The sequence below is a fragment of the Oncorhynchus mykiss genome, chromosome 13 (assembly GCF_057628025.1).
Source record: "Oncorhynchus mykiss isolate SJ-2025 chromosome 13, ASM5762802v1, whole genome shotgun sequence".
NCBI classification, from domain to species: domain Eukaryota; kingdom Metazoa; phylum Chordata; class Actinopteri; order Salmoniformes; family Salmonidae; genus Oncorhynchus; species Oncorhynchus mykiss.
The window spans coordinates 26102435-26115593 of record NC_143034.1 but is presented as its reverse complement, the minus strand read 5'-3'; positions in this window follow the sequence as shown (position 1 = coordinate 26115593).

Below are 13159 nucleotides of genomic sequence, written 5' to 3'. Positions count from 1 at the left end.
GTTACAGTCATCAGTGATCAGGGAGTACGGGAGGGGACTGATCACACACCCCTGAGGGGCCCCTGTGTTGAGGATCAGCATGGTAGACGTGTTGTTATATACCCTTTCCACCTGAGGGCAGAGGGAGGTGTTCCAGGGTCCTTAGCTTATTGATGAGCTGTGAGTGCACTATGGTGTTAAAAGCTGAGCTGTAATCAATAAGTAGCATTCTGACATAGGTGTTCCTTTTGTCTAGGTTGGAAGGGCAGTGTGAAGTGCAATAGAGATTGCATCATCTGTGGATCTGTTAGGGCGGTATGCAAATTGGGGGGGATAGGGTTCCTGGGACAATGGTGTTGATGTGAGTCATGACCAGCTTTTCAAAGCACTTCATGGCTACATATGTGATTGCTACGGGTCGGTTGTCATTTAGGCAGGTTACCTTAGTGTTCTTGGGCACAGGCACTATGTTCGACTGCTTAAAACATGTTGGTATTACATCCTCGGACAGGGAGAGGTTGAAAATATCAGTGAAGACACTTGCTAGTTGGTCAGCGCATGTTCTCAGTACATGTCCTGGTAATCTATCTGGCCCTGCGGCCTTGTGAATGTTGACCTGTTTAACGGTCTTATTTACAACAGCTGCGGAGAGCGTGATCACACAGTTGTCCGGAACAGCTGGTGCTCTCATGCATGTTTCAGTGTTATTTGCCTTGAAGTGAGCATAGAAGTATTTTAGTTTGTCTGGGAGGCTCGTGTCACTGGGCAGCTCCCGGCTGTGCTTCCCTTTGTAGTCCGTAATGGTTTGCAAGCCCTGCCATATCCGACGAGCAACAGAGCCGGTGTAGTACGATTCGATCTTAGTGATGATAGTCAAACAACTGCGTTTACTCCTTTTCCCGAGCCTGTTATTTACACATGGTTATAGATCATTCCGTATTGATATATTTTATTTTACACTGGTATTATTTCTTTATTTCTTTCCACCACCTCTACGCATTCACACATTTACATTTTTAATAACGCTTTAAGAGAAGTAAAGATGAGCTTGGCTTCCTCGATGCCGGATGTCACCCGCTCTCATGACCTGGTGTCTCTTGCTGCTGTAACTAGCTGTTACCCTCTATGCTTGCCGTTTCTGATATCCCACCACCAACCTAGCCTCCACCTGTATGGGTTCTGTTTCTTCCATCAGACGATTTGATATAGCATATCGTGCTCACTGACTGTAGTAATAGTACCATCTTCATACAGTGCCTTGCGAAAGTATTCAGCCCCCTTGAACTTTGCAACCTTTTGCAGCATTTCAGGCTTCAAACATAAAGATATAAAACAGTATTTTTTTGTGAAGAATCAACAACAAGTGGGACACAATCATGAAGTGGAACGACATTTATTGGATATTTCAAACTTTTTTAACAAATCAAAAACTGAAAAATTGGGCGTGCAAAATTATTCAGCCCCTTTACTTTCAGTGCAGCAAACTCTCTCCAGAAGTTCAGTGAGGATCTCTGAATGATCCAATGTTGACCTAAATGACTATTGATGATAAATACAATCCACCTGTGTGTAATCAAGTCTCCGTATAAATGCACCTGCACTGTGATAGTCTCAGAGGTCCGTTAAAAGCGCAGAGAGCATCATGAAGAATAAGGAACACACCAGGCAGGTCCGAGATACTGTTGTGAAGAAGTTTAAAGCCGGATTTGGATACAAAAAGATTTCCCAAGCTTTAAACATCCCAAGGAGCACTGTGCAAGCGATAATATTGAAATGGAAGGAGTATCAGACCACTGCAAATCTACCAAGACCTGGCCGTCCCTCTAAACTTTCAGCTCATACAAGGAGAAGACTGATCAGAGATGCAGCCAAGAGGCCCATGATCACTCTGGATGAACTGCAGAGATCTACAGCTGAGGTGGGAGACTCTGTCCATAGGACAACAATCAGTCATATATTGCACAAATCTGGCCTTTATGGAAGAGTGGCAAGAAGAAAGACATTTCTTAAAGATATCCATAAAAAGTGTTGTTTAAAGTTTGCCACAAGCCACCTGGGAGACACACCAAACATGTGGAAGAAGGTGCTCTGGTCAGATGAAACCAAAATTGAACTTTTTGGCAACAATGCAAAACGTTATGTTTGGCGTAAAAGCAACACAGCTGAACACACCATCCCCACTGTCAAACATGGTGGTGGCAGCATCATGGTTTGGGCCTGCTTTTCTTCAGCAGGGACAGGGAAGATGGTTAAAATTGATGGGAAGATGGATGGAGCCAAATACAGGACCATTCTGGAAGAAAACCTGATGGAGTCTGCAAAAGACCTGAGACTGGGACGGAGATTTGTCTTCCAACAAGACAATGATCCAAAACATAAAGCAAAATCTACAATGGAATGGTTCAAAAATAAACATATCCAGGTGTTAGAATGGCCAAGTCAAAGTCCAGACCTGAATCCAATCAAGAATATGTGGAAAGAACTGAAAACTGCTGTTCACAAATGCTCTCCATTCAACCTCACTGAGCTCGAGCTGTTTTGCAAGGAGGAATGGGAAAAAATGTCAGTCTCTCGATGTGCAAAACTGATAGAGACATACCCCAAGTGACTTACAGCTGTAATCACAGCAAAAGGTGGCGCTACAAAGTATTAACTTAAGGGGGCTGAATAATTTTGCACGCCCAATTTTTCAGTTTTTGATTTGTTAAAAAAGTTTGAAATATCCAATAAATGTCGTTCCACTTCATGATTGTGTCCCACTTGTTGTTGATTCTTCACAAAAAAATACAGTTTTATATCTTTATGTTTGAAGCCTGAAATGTGGCAAAAGGTCGCAAAGTTCAAGGGGGCCGAATACTTTCGCAAGGCACTGTATGATGCTTGGCTCTGGCAGTGAGCTACCCTGAAGGAGCAGAGCCCTATTGACAAAACATGCATTGTTATATTTTCTAATGGTAAATGTACACGTGGGGTTTTCTTTCTGAACATACTTTGCACGTAAGAGAAGTGTTCAATCAGAATGTTTTCTCAATTGGTGTGAGGGATGTATTTGTGAAAGAGAGACAGATAGGACAGAGAAAGAGAGAATGAGTTCAGGCATGTGTTTTTATTCAGTATAGACCTATATCCTAAGACCTACAGTATCAAACATCCTCTCAATACACTATGTTTCCTAGTTAGCAGTGGGGACATCACATTATCACATACAAACTAGCCTGCGAGGGCAGTCTCTGCGAGTCTGTTGTGGATGGCCACATTCACAGTGTCTGTTGGCTCGTCCTCATGAGCTGCCTGTGTACAACACTAGAGGGAGTGTTCAGTCTGGATTAACACTAACACTAACATGGGCCAACAGACAGGATGGGTAGATAGAGCTGGAGTGGTCTGAGACAGAGAGGGCAAGGAGAGAGGGGTGAGGAGAGAGAGAATTGCACACAGAGACATTCACACACACAGAGACACAGAGAGACATTAGTAGCTGGAGTTCGCTCATGTTTAATATCGCTAGTGTCTACCACCACTGTCTCAGTCTCGGCCTCAATCTGGCTTTGTGTGATTTGTTAGGATGACAGCATGGCTATAGTGTGTTTATTCTTGACTTAATTTGTATGTAATTTAAATGTACCATAGTGGCTTGTGAAAGTATTCACCCTCCTTGTCATTTTTCCTATTTTCTTGCCTTACAACCTGGAATTAAAATGGATTTTTGGGGGGTTTGTATTAATTAATTTACACAACATGCCTACCACTTTGAAAATGCAAAATATGTTTTATTGTGAAACAAACAAGAAATAAGACAAACAAACGGAAAACTTGAGCGTGCACAACTATTCATCCCCACCAAGTCAATACTTTGTAGAGCCACATTTCGCAGCAATTACAGCTGCAGGTCTTGGGATATGTCTCTATAAGCTTGGCACATCTAGCCACTGGGATGTTTGCCCATTCTTCAAGGCAAAACTGCTCCAGCTCCTTCAAGTTGGATGGGTTCCGCTGGTGTACAGCAATCTTTAAGTCATACCACAGATTCTCAATTGGTTTGTGGTCTGGGCTTTGACTAGGCCATTCCAAGACATTTAAATGTTTCCCCTTAAACCACTCGAGTGTTGCTTTAGCAGTATGCTTAGAGTCATTGTCCTGCTGGAAGGTGAACCGTCGTCCCAGTCTCAAATCTCTGGAAGATTAAAACAGGTTTCTTTCAAGAATTTCCCTGTATTTAGCGGCATCTATCATTCCTTCAGTTCTGACCAGTTTCCCAGTGTCACGTTCTGACCTTACTTTCTTTATTATGTCTTTGTGTTAGTATGGTCAGGGCGTGAGTTGGGGTGGGTAGTCTATGTTCTTTTTTCTATGTTGTATTTCTGTGTTTGGCCTGGTATGGTTCTCAATCAGAGGCAGCTGTCGATCGTTGTCTCTGATTGAAAATCATACTTAGGTAGCCTGTTTTCCCCATTTTGGTTGTGGGTGATTATTTTCCGTGCCAATGTTTGCTCCATACAGGACTGTGTCGGTTTCCATTTATTCTCTCATTATTTTATTTTCTGTGTTCAGTTATATTTCATTAAAATGATATTATGGACGCTTACCACGCTGCGCATTGGTCCGATCCTTCCTTCTCCTCCTCTGAAGAGGAGGACGAAAACCGTTACACCCAGTCCCTGCCGATGAAAAACATCCTCATAGCATGATGCTGCCACCACCATGCTTCACTGTGGGGATGTTGTTCTCGGGTGATGAGAGGTTTTGGGTTTGTCCCAGACATAGTGTTTTCCTTGATGCCCAAAAAGTTTAGTCTCATCTGACCAGAGTACCTTCTTCCATATGTTTGGGGAGTCTCCCACATGCCTTTTGGCAAACACCAAACGTGTTTGCTTATTCGTTACTTTAAGCAATGGCTTTTTTCTGGCCACTCTTCCGTAAAGCCCAGCTCTGTGGCGTGTACGGCTTAAAGTGGTCCTATGGACAGATACTCCAGTCTCCGCTGTGGAGCTTTGCAGCTCCTTCAGGGTTATCTTTGGTCTCTTTGTTGCCTCTCTGATTAATGTCCACCTTGCCTGGTCCATGGGTTTTGGTGGGCGGCCCTCTCTTGACAGGTTTGTTGTGATGCCATATTCTTTCCATTTTTTTTATAATGGATTTAATGGTGCTCCGTGGGATGTTCAAAGTTTCGGATATTTTTTATAACCCAACCCTGATCTGTACTTCTCCACAACTTTGTCCCTGACCTGTTTGGCGAGCTCCTTGGTCTTCATGGTGCCACTTGCTTGGTGGTGCCCCTTGCTTAGTGGTGTTGCAGACTCTGGGGCCTTTCAGAACTGGTGTATATATACTGAGATCATGTGACAGATCATGTGACACGTAGATTGCACACAGGTGGACTTTATTTAATAAATTATGTGACTTCTGAAGGTAATTGGTTGCACCAGATCTTATTTTTGGGCTTCATAGCAAAGGGGTGAATACATATGCATGCACCTATTTTCCATTAAAAAAAAAAAGAATTGTTATTTTTTTAATTTCACTTCACCAATTGTGACTATTTTGTATATGTCCATTACATGTAATCCAAATAAAAATCCATTTAAATGACAGGTTGTAATGCCACAAAATAGGAAAAACTCCAAGGGGGATGAATACTTTTGCAAGGCATTGTACTGTACATGTATCACATATACATGCAGAATTCAAGCTACACTTAATTTGAACTCTGCCTGACATTTTACATGCACCCGGGAGAATAGAGATTTGCCAAAACTGCCATAACTACAATCTGTAATGTTAATAAAAAAATATATATATGATGAACCTACAAGAAGACAAAGGTTAAAGAGGATGACAATACATCACAATTTATTCATATTTCCATATTTTCCTTGTATCTTTTCTTATTACTCCAGTGTAATACCTCAACAGGAAAGGCATTCAAATATCTTCCTCCCTGGGTATATAATGAATATAAGATTTTATTTCATTGCCATTCCATCTACAATATTGATGAGATGTGCGAGCCTTTCTCGCTGCAACTTGAGGGAGCCTGAAGTTGTCAACAACAGGTTCAAAGGCCACAGCGGCATGCCGTCACCTACCTCCCTGAGCTCAGAGTGATGTGCACCAAAAAGCTGATGCGAGGTCAGACAGGGCCGGGTTAAACCATTCACTGACATGTCAAGAGGGGTTTGGGAGCATCGCAGTGCAGCAAACCTCAATTCTTAGAAAATAAAACTTACATTTATTTGTATTTGTATTTATTATGGATCCCCGATAGCTGCTGCCAAGGCAGCAGCTACTCTTCCTGGGGTCCAGAAAAATGAAGGCAGTCATAATTTACCACTACAATACAAAATTCATATATAAGTGTGTGTATAGTGCGTATTTTATCTTGAATGTGTAAGCATGTGTAGGTGCCTATGTTTGTGTTGCTTCACAGTTCCCACTGTTCCATAAGGTGTATTTTTATTTGTTTTTTAAATCTAATTTTACTGCTTGCATCAGTTACTTGATGTGGAATAGAGTTCCATGTAGTCAAGTCCTGTGCACCTCCCATGTAGTACTGCGTGGCTCTGTTCTGGACTTGGGGACTGTGAAGACATCTCTCTTGGCATGTCTTGTGGGGTATGCATGCATGTCCGAGCTGTGCGCCAGTAATTCAAACACACAGCTTGGTGCATTCAACATGTCAATACTTCTCATAAATACAAGTAGTGATGAAGTCAATCTCTCCTCCACTTTGAGACATGAGAGATTGACATGCATATTGTTAATGTTAGCTCTCTGTGTACATCCAAGGTGCAGTCATGCTGCCCTGTTCTGAGCCAATTGCAATTTTCCGAAGTCCCTTTTTGTGGCACCTGACCACACGACTGAGCAGTAGTCCAGGTGTGTCAAAACCAGGGCCTGTTGGACCTGCCTTGTTGATAGTGCTGTTACGAAGGTAGAACAGTGCTTTATTATGGACAGACATCTCCCCATCTTAGCTACTGTTGAAGGAATATGTTTTGACCATGACCGTTTACAGTCCAGGGTTACTCTGAGCAGTTTGTCACCTCAATTTGCTCAATTTCCACATTATTTATTACAAGATTTAGTTGAGGTTTAGGGTTTAGTGAATGATTTGTTCCAAATACAATGCTTTTAGTTGTAGAAATATTTAGGACTAACTTATTCCTTGCCACCCACTCTGAAACAAACTGTAGTTCTTTGTTAAAATTGTTGCATTCATTTCAGTCGCTGTAGTAGCTGACTTGTATAGTGTTGAGTCATCCGCATATATAGATAGATACACTGGCTTTACTCAAAGTCGTTAGTAAAGATTGAAAAAAGTTAGGGGCCTAGACAGCTGCCCTGGGGAATTCCTGAATCTACCTGGATTACGTTGGAGAGGCTTCCATTAAAGAACACCCTCTGTGTTCTGTTAGACAGGTAACTCTTTATCCACAATATAGCAGGGTTTGTAAAGCCATAACACATGTGTTTTTCCAGCAGCAGATTTTGATCGATATTGTCAAAAGCAGCACTGAAGTCTAACAAAACAGTATTTTTATCATCGATTTCTCTCAGCCAATCATCAATCATTTGTGTAAGTGCTGTGCTTGTTGAATGTCCTTCCCTATAAGCGTGCTGAAAGTCTGTTAGCATTGAAGAATAGATTTACCCAAAAGTTTACTAAAGGTTGGTAACAGGCCGATTGGTAACACGTCTAATATTAAAGAAGTCTTGAGGTATTGCTCGCCTGAGTATCTTATGATAAGCTGTAGACCACACTATCTACCAAGAGAGTTCTGACCTATATTATTCGTAGCCGTCTATTTACCACCACAGAACGAAGCTGGCACTAGACTGCTCTCAACCAACTCTATAAGACCATAAGCAAAAAAGAAAATGCTCACCCAGAAGCGGAGCTCCTAGTGGCCGGGGACTTTAATGCAGGCAAACTTAAATCAGTTTTACCAAATTTTTACCAGCATGTCACATGGGCAACCAGAGGAAAACTCTGGTTGCAAACAGAGATGCATGCAAAGCTCTCCCCCGCCCTCCATTTGGCAAATCTCACCCTGATTCCTGCTTGACCTCTCTGCGCACCGAACCCGGTAGCGGGATGAGATTCGACAACATACGGTGATCGCTACATAAATACTCAAATTAAACATTCATGAAAATATAAGTGTCTCAAATGTTTCGAAAGCCTAGAATCTTGCTAATCCAACTGCGTTGTCAGATTTAAAAAAGGATTTACTGCGAAAGAATACGATGAGATTATCTGAGGATAGAGCCCCTTAAAAACAACTATTTCAACCAGCACAGGCGTAACAAAATCACAAACTGCAATAAAATAAATTGTTTACATTTGACGATCTTCCTCTATTTGCAATCCCAATGCTCATTGTTACACAATGAATGGTCTTTTGTTTGATAAAATCCATTTTTATAGCCTAACACGAAACATTTTGTGAACCTTGTGTCGTGAATTGCGTCCCATTCCATTTTCGACGACACATTCAAGGTAAATGCACACATAAAACGTGACTTTTCCAGTCATGTTTGGTTTCATTGCAATCAACTGGTTTGTTTGTAACACAACCAAACGTGATGGGTCATTTCACGGGACATATTGACTGAAAGAAACCGATTTGAAGACAACAATTAATGACATCATTGTGCGCCAATGATTTGTAATGTTTATGTGTTGGAAGACCAACCCATGTAGCAAACTCCAGCGTAAAGAGGTTCATTCGCCATTGACGATTCATACCGGAAGGAGCCACGCATGTTGTGCACAGCATTGTTTTGGTAAAGCGCACATTCAGCTGTTTATATATCAATCAGTATGGCGACTAAGTCAGGGAGAGCTAAATCTATGTCTAGATATATAGATGTACACACAATTTTAGAAGAAATTGATCGAGGACGATTCATTTAGCGATTCCCAAATGGATGAATACATCGTTTTGGACTGGTAAGTTCTTCTCATGCTAATGCCGTTGTTTGAAATTAATAACATTAAATATTATTTGTGAAATGAAATAGCCTATTTGAGGCTGTTGAGGGGAGGGCAGGCCCACAACAATGGCCAAAGTGAAATGGAGACAGTAGATACAGCTGGTCTGTTGTAATATAATAAAGACAGTAGATCTAGCTGCTGTAACGGATTTCCTCCTCTTCGTCTGAGGAGGAGTAAGGATCAGACCAAAGCACAGCATGGTAATTGTTCATGATGGTTTTAATTAAAGAAAGCACTGAACACTGAATCAAAACAATAAACGATGATGTGAATTTACATAACCGAAACAGTACCGTGTGGCCCAAACACTCACACGGAAACAAACACCCACAATCCAAAAGTGAAACCCAGGCTACTTAAGTATGATTCTCAATAAGGGACAACAATTGACAGCTGCCTCTGATTGAGAACCAACAGACTGCCCACCCCAACTCACGCCCTGACCATACTAAAACAAAGAATTAAATAACAGAACTATGGTCAGAACGTGACAGCTGGTCTGTCATAATATAATAGAGACAATAGATCTAGCTGAAATGTCATAATATAAATGAGACAGTAGATCTAGCAGCTCTATAATAATATATTCAACCTTATATATATATATATATAGAGTACAGGGAACATATCTGTTTATTATACCTGTTGATACAGGGCTCATATGTGAAACTCTTCTAACTGAACATTTTCTTTCACAGTGACGCTGACTCCGAATGGGAGCCCCCAGTGCCAAGCTGTCCATCCCCCACTGAAGCTGGTTCATCCAGCTCCTGCCACAAGTGGTGCTCATCTGCCCAAATGTATTTCTGCAGGCATGGATGTGCTATGGCACCTGGCATCAGCAACACAATATTGTGTAGGGGACTGAGGGTCTTCCAAATATTGAAAGTGTTATTTTCTAAATGTATATTTTTTTTCATGTTTTTTCTCCATTTTTTGGGGGTGTGTGTTAGAATACAATTTTGGTATTTTGTATATAGTTATTCAATTCAAAATGTATAACTTCACCAATTTGGCCACTTGCGTACATTTGGGCAACTTGTGTGGGACACCTGGGTGACTTCATGATAAATGTCATGTAGCACACTCATTTTGGAAGTTATCATTCTGAAACTTTGCACAAGTCCTGTTGCCCTCTTGTTTTTCACTGAAATTGTCCCCATCATCCTATCTGAATGTTTGTTTTATCTAGTTCATTTTAAAGATGATGATAGAACAATAAAAAGAAAAAACATATATATTTTTCATTGTATTATCTAAACCAGATCTATTGTGTTATATTCTCCTACATTAAATTCACATTTACACAAACTTCAGAGTGTTTTCTTTCAAATCATACCAAGAATACGCATATCCTTGGTTCTGTGCCTGATCTACAGGCAGTTAGATTTGTTATGTCTTCAGGCAGGAAATTGAAAAAAGTAGGGGGGTAGCTCTAATTAAGGAACTATACAGTCATTTCTCATGGCGGATCTTGTAGATCTGTTGCCATGAGTATTATAGATTTTAATTGTAGTTTTGTTACCTCTGTAGTCAAAACAATTTCATATGTTTTGGGAAATTAGCTAGGTTGAATTTGGTTATTTTAGTTATTTTTTTTAAAAGAGAGGTTGGAATCAAGTATGATGCCTTGGTACTTAAAATCAGATACCACCGGGAGCTTTTCCCCTGATACATAGACATCTGTCTCAGGGGCATCAGTGGTTGTTTTTTGAGGAACATGCAGACTGTATTTTTTTTATTAAGATGTAAACAGGAGTCTCTGGAAAAGTTTCTCATCTGAACCATTATAGTAGTGAGTTCTTGTGAAGTTTGTTATTTGCATGTGTTTATCACTGTATCATCTGCATACATTGGAACTTCAGACCCTGTAAAGACAGAAGGAAGATCATTAATGTATGAGCTGAACAGTGTTGACCTTTGGGGAATGAAAACATTGTGGATATGAGTGGGGAAAAAAAGTTTGTTTTGATTTTTACGCTGATGAGACAATGCCAACTTTTGAAAGAATTTAGATTTGTTATATATCAGCATAGTTTTTACAAATTTTATATCAACAGGTTGAAATGATTTAGATAGCTGATTAAAGGGGTTTGTTTATTTTAGGTGTTGATTTAACTTAATTAAACATTGTGTTATCTGATGTGTTTGAGTAGGGTTCTTTCTTCTGGGACGGATGGAAGTTATCTAAAATATGTAAGTTGACGGAGCCATGGGAGAACACGTTTACATTTTTATTAAATACCTGTGATTAAATGACTGATTCCTTACGCTGAGAAATGTACTACATTTGCGACAGAGGAAAAAAGTATTACATTTAGATAGTAATGATATCAGGATAATTGTATCTAAGGGTAGCATGTTCACTTAAGCATACATATACATTGATGTTGATTAAAACATATGATTAATGATTTGAGGTACAGTGGAATTATCATTAGGTTTGGTTTATAGTTCACTTTTGAGTTTCTGAATCGATGTAGTATTATGAATACTAAGAAAGTGTTTTGTGTTTTTTCTGGGACAATGGGTGTTTCATTGTCTCTCTTTGAAATTTTTCCTGGGACTATAATCTTGGGGAGAGTGAGTGAGATTGAGACCATAAGGTACCAAATTGAAAAGGGCATGGAAGGTTTTGTGTTTTTTTACCTTAAGGTTTGCAAATACACACATATAAAACATTTATGACTATTTATAGTGTTTTTAAAATACTGTTTGATTTGTTTTAAACATTTGTTTTAGTGTAAAGGTATCTTAAAGGGGCATGCACGCACATGGAATTTTAATGAGTTTTTATTTTCGGAGTTTTAATTAAACACGTGAATTCTATTGATAAAGGAATGTTCTGGGAACCTGGGATACAACAAGCAGGAAATATTTGACTCTTTTTATAATTTGTCTAATATAGTAAAATAGGCTTCTTTGAAAGGTTTTGTATGACCTATGACCTCTATAATGACTTTCCGTTGTGGCTTGATCACCCTCATTGGAAAGCCATTTGGATAATGAATTTATGGTCATTTGTAATACGGATTTCAAGATAATTTGTGTAATTGATAAATATGATTGAGTTTATAGTTCTTAGCCATATTTGTAATTTAGACCAATGTGACGAAGGCGAGGGCATTGCTTTTAACTAAGGGTATGCTGCTTTAATTATATTTTCCTATGACCATATGGGTTAAATAATTTTTCTTTGTGGCGTTTTTCAGAGTAGTGATTTTATTTGATTATGTAATTTGAAATTTTGTTTGACCTTTTGTACCAGTAGTAGTTTTGTTTTATACATTACACTCATACTGAGAGATATGTGTTAAACATGGTGGAGGATTCAGTTCTTTGAGGTTTTGGATTGACGTTTATACACCTTGAGTGATATGTGAAGGAGTGTATTGTATTGTATTGTTGTTTTGTTCTATTCCCGAGGGGATATAGGTCTAACTTCCTGATCCTTTGGCTCTACGATGGAGTTGACAGTGTGATGGGGAGTATAAGCCAATTTGAAAGAATAGGTTCAATAGAATGTGTTGTTATTCTCTTTGAAATATGTTTAGATATGTGCCCTGTCTGGACCACTTCTACCGGGAGAAAGGAACCAAGCCAGAAATCGGTGTACAGTATCCGATCTAAGCTGTCAACTGCTTTTCTCTTATGTTTCTCTCAGGAGTGTGAGAGGAGTCCACGTGGAGTGAGCATGGAGAGAGATCTGTTCTAAACTTCTCTTCTGATAATGGTATATCGGTTGATGAATGGACAAGACATAATGGGTGGTAAAGATGAGTGGTAAAGATGAGACATTGAAATTGGGACATTATCATGGGCCATCCACTTTGAACTGTAAAGCCATCTGTAGAAGAAGGAAAAGGACGCCAGAAGAATCCGTGCTTGAGAGAGGGCGTTGGGCAACTGTGCCAATAAAATTGTTATAGACTTTTGTGGTATCAGGTTGATTGTAGAGGTCTACACCATGTAAAATTATAGTAATTTAGATTAAGAATGCGTTCAGATACTGATCTGTAATATAATCGTGATTTAAAAAAAAGTTAATAGTAGAATTATGGGATGATAATACAGAATGTTAATATGAATGTAAACTCTGCCAATATTGATGTGTGTTAAATTGAGTTTTTACTTTGAGTGTTAAGACCAATTTGAATCACTGAGGAATTCTACATTTTGGTT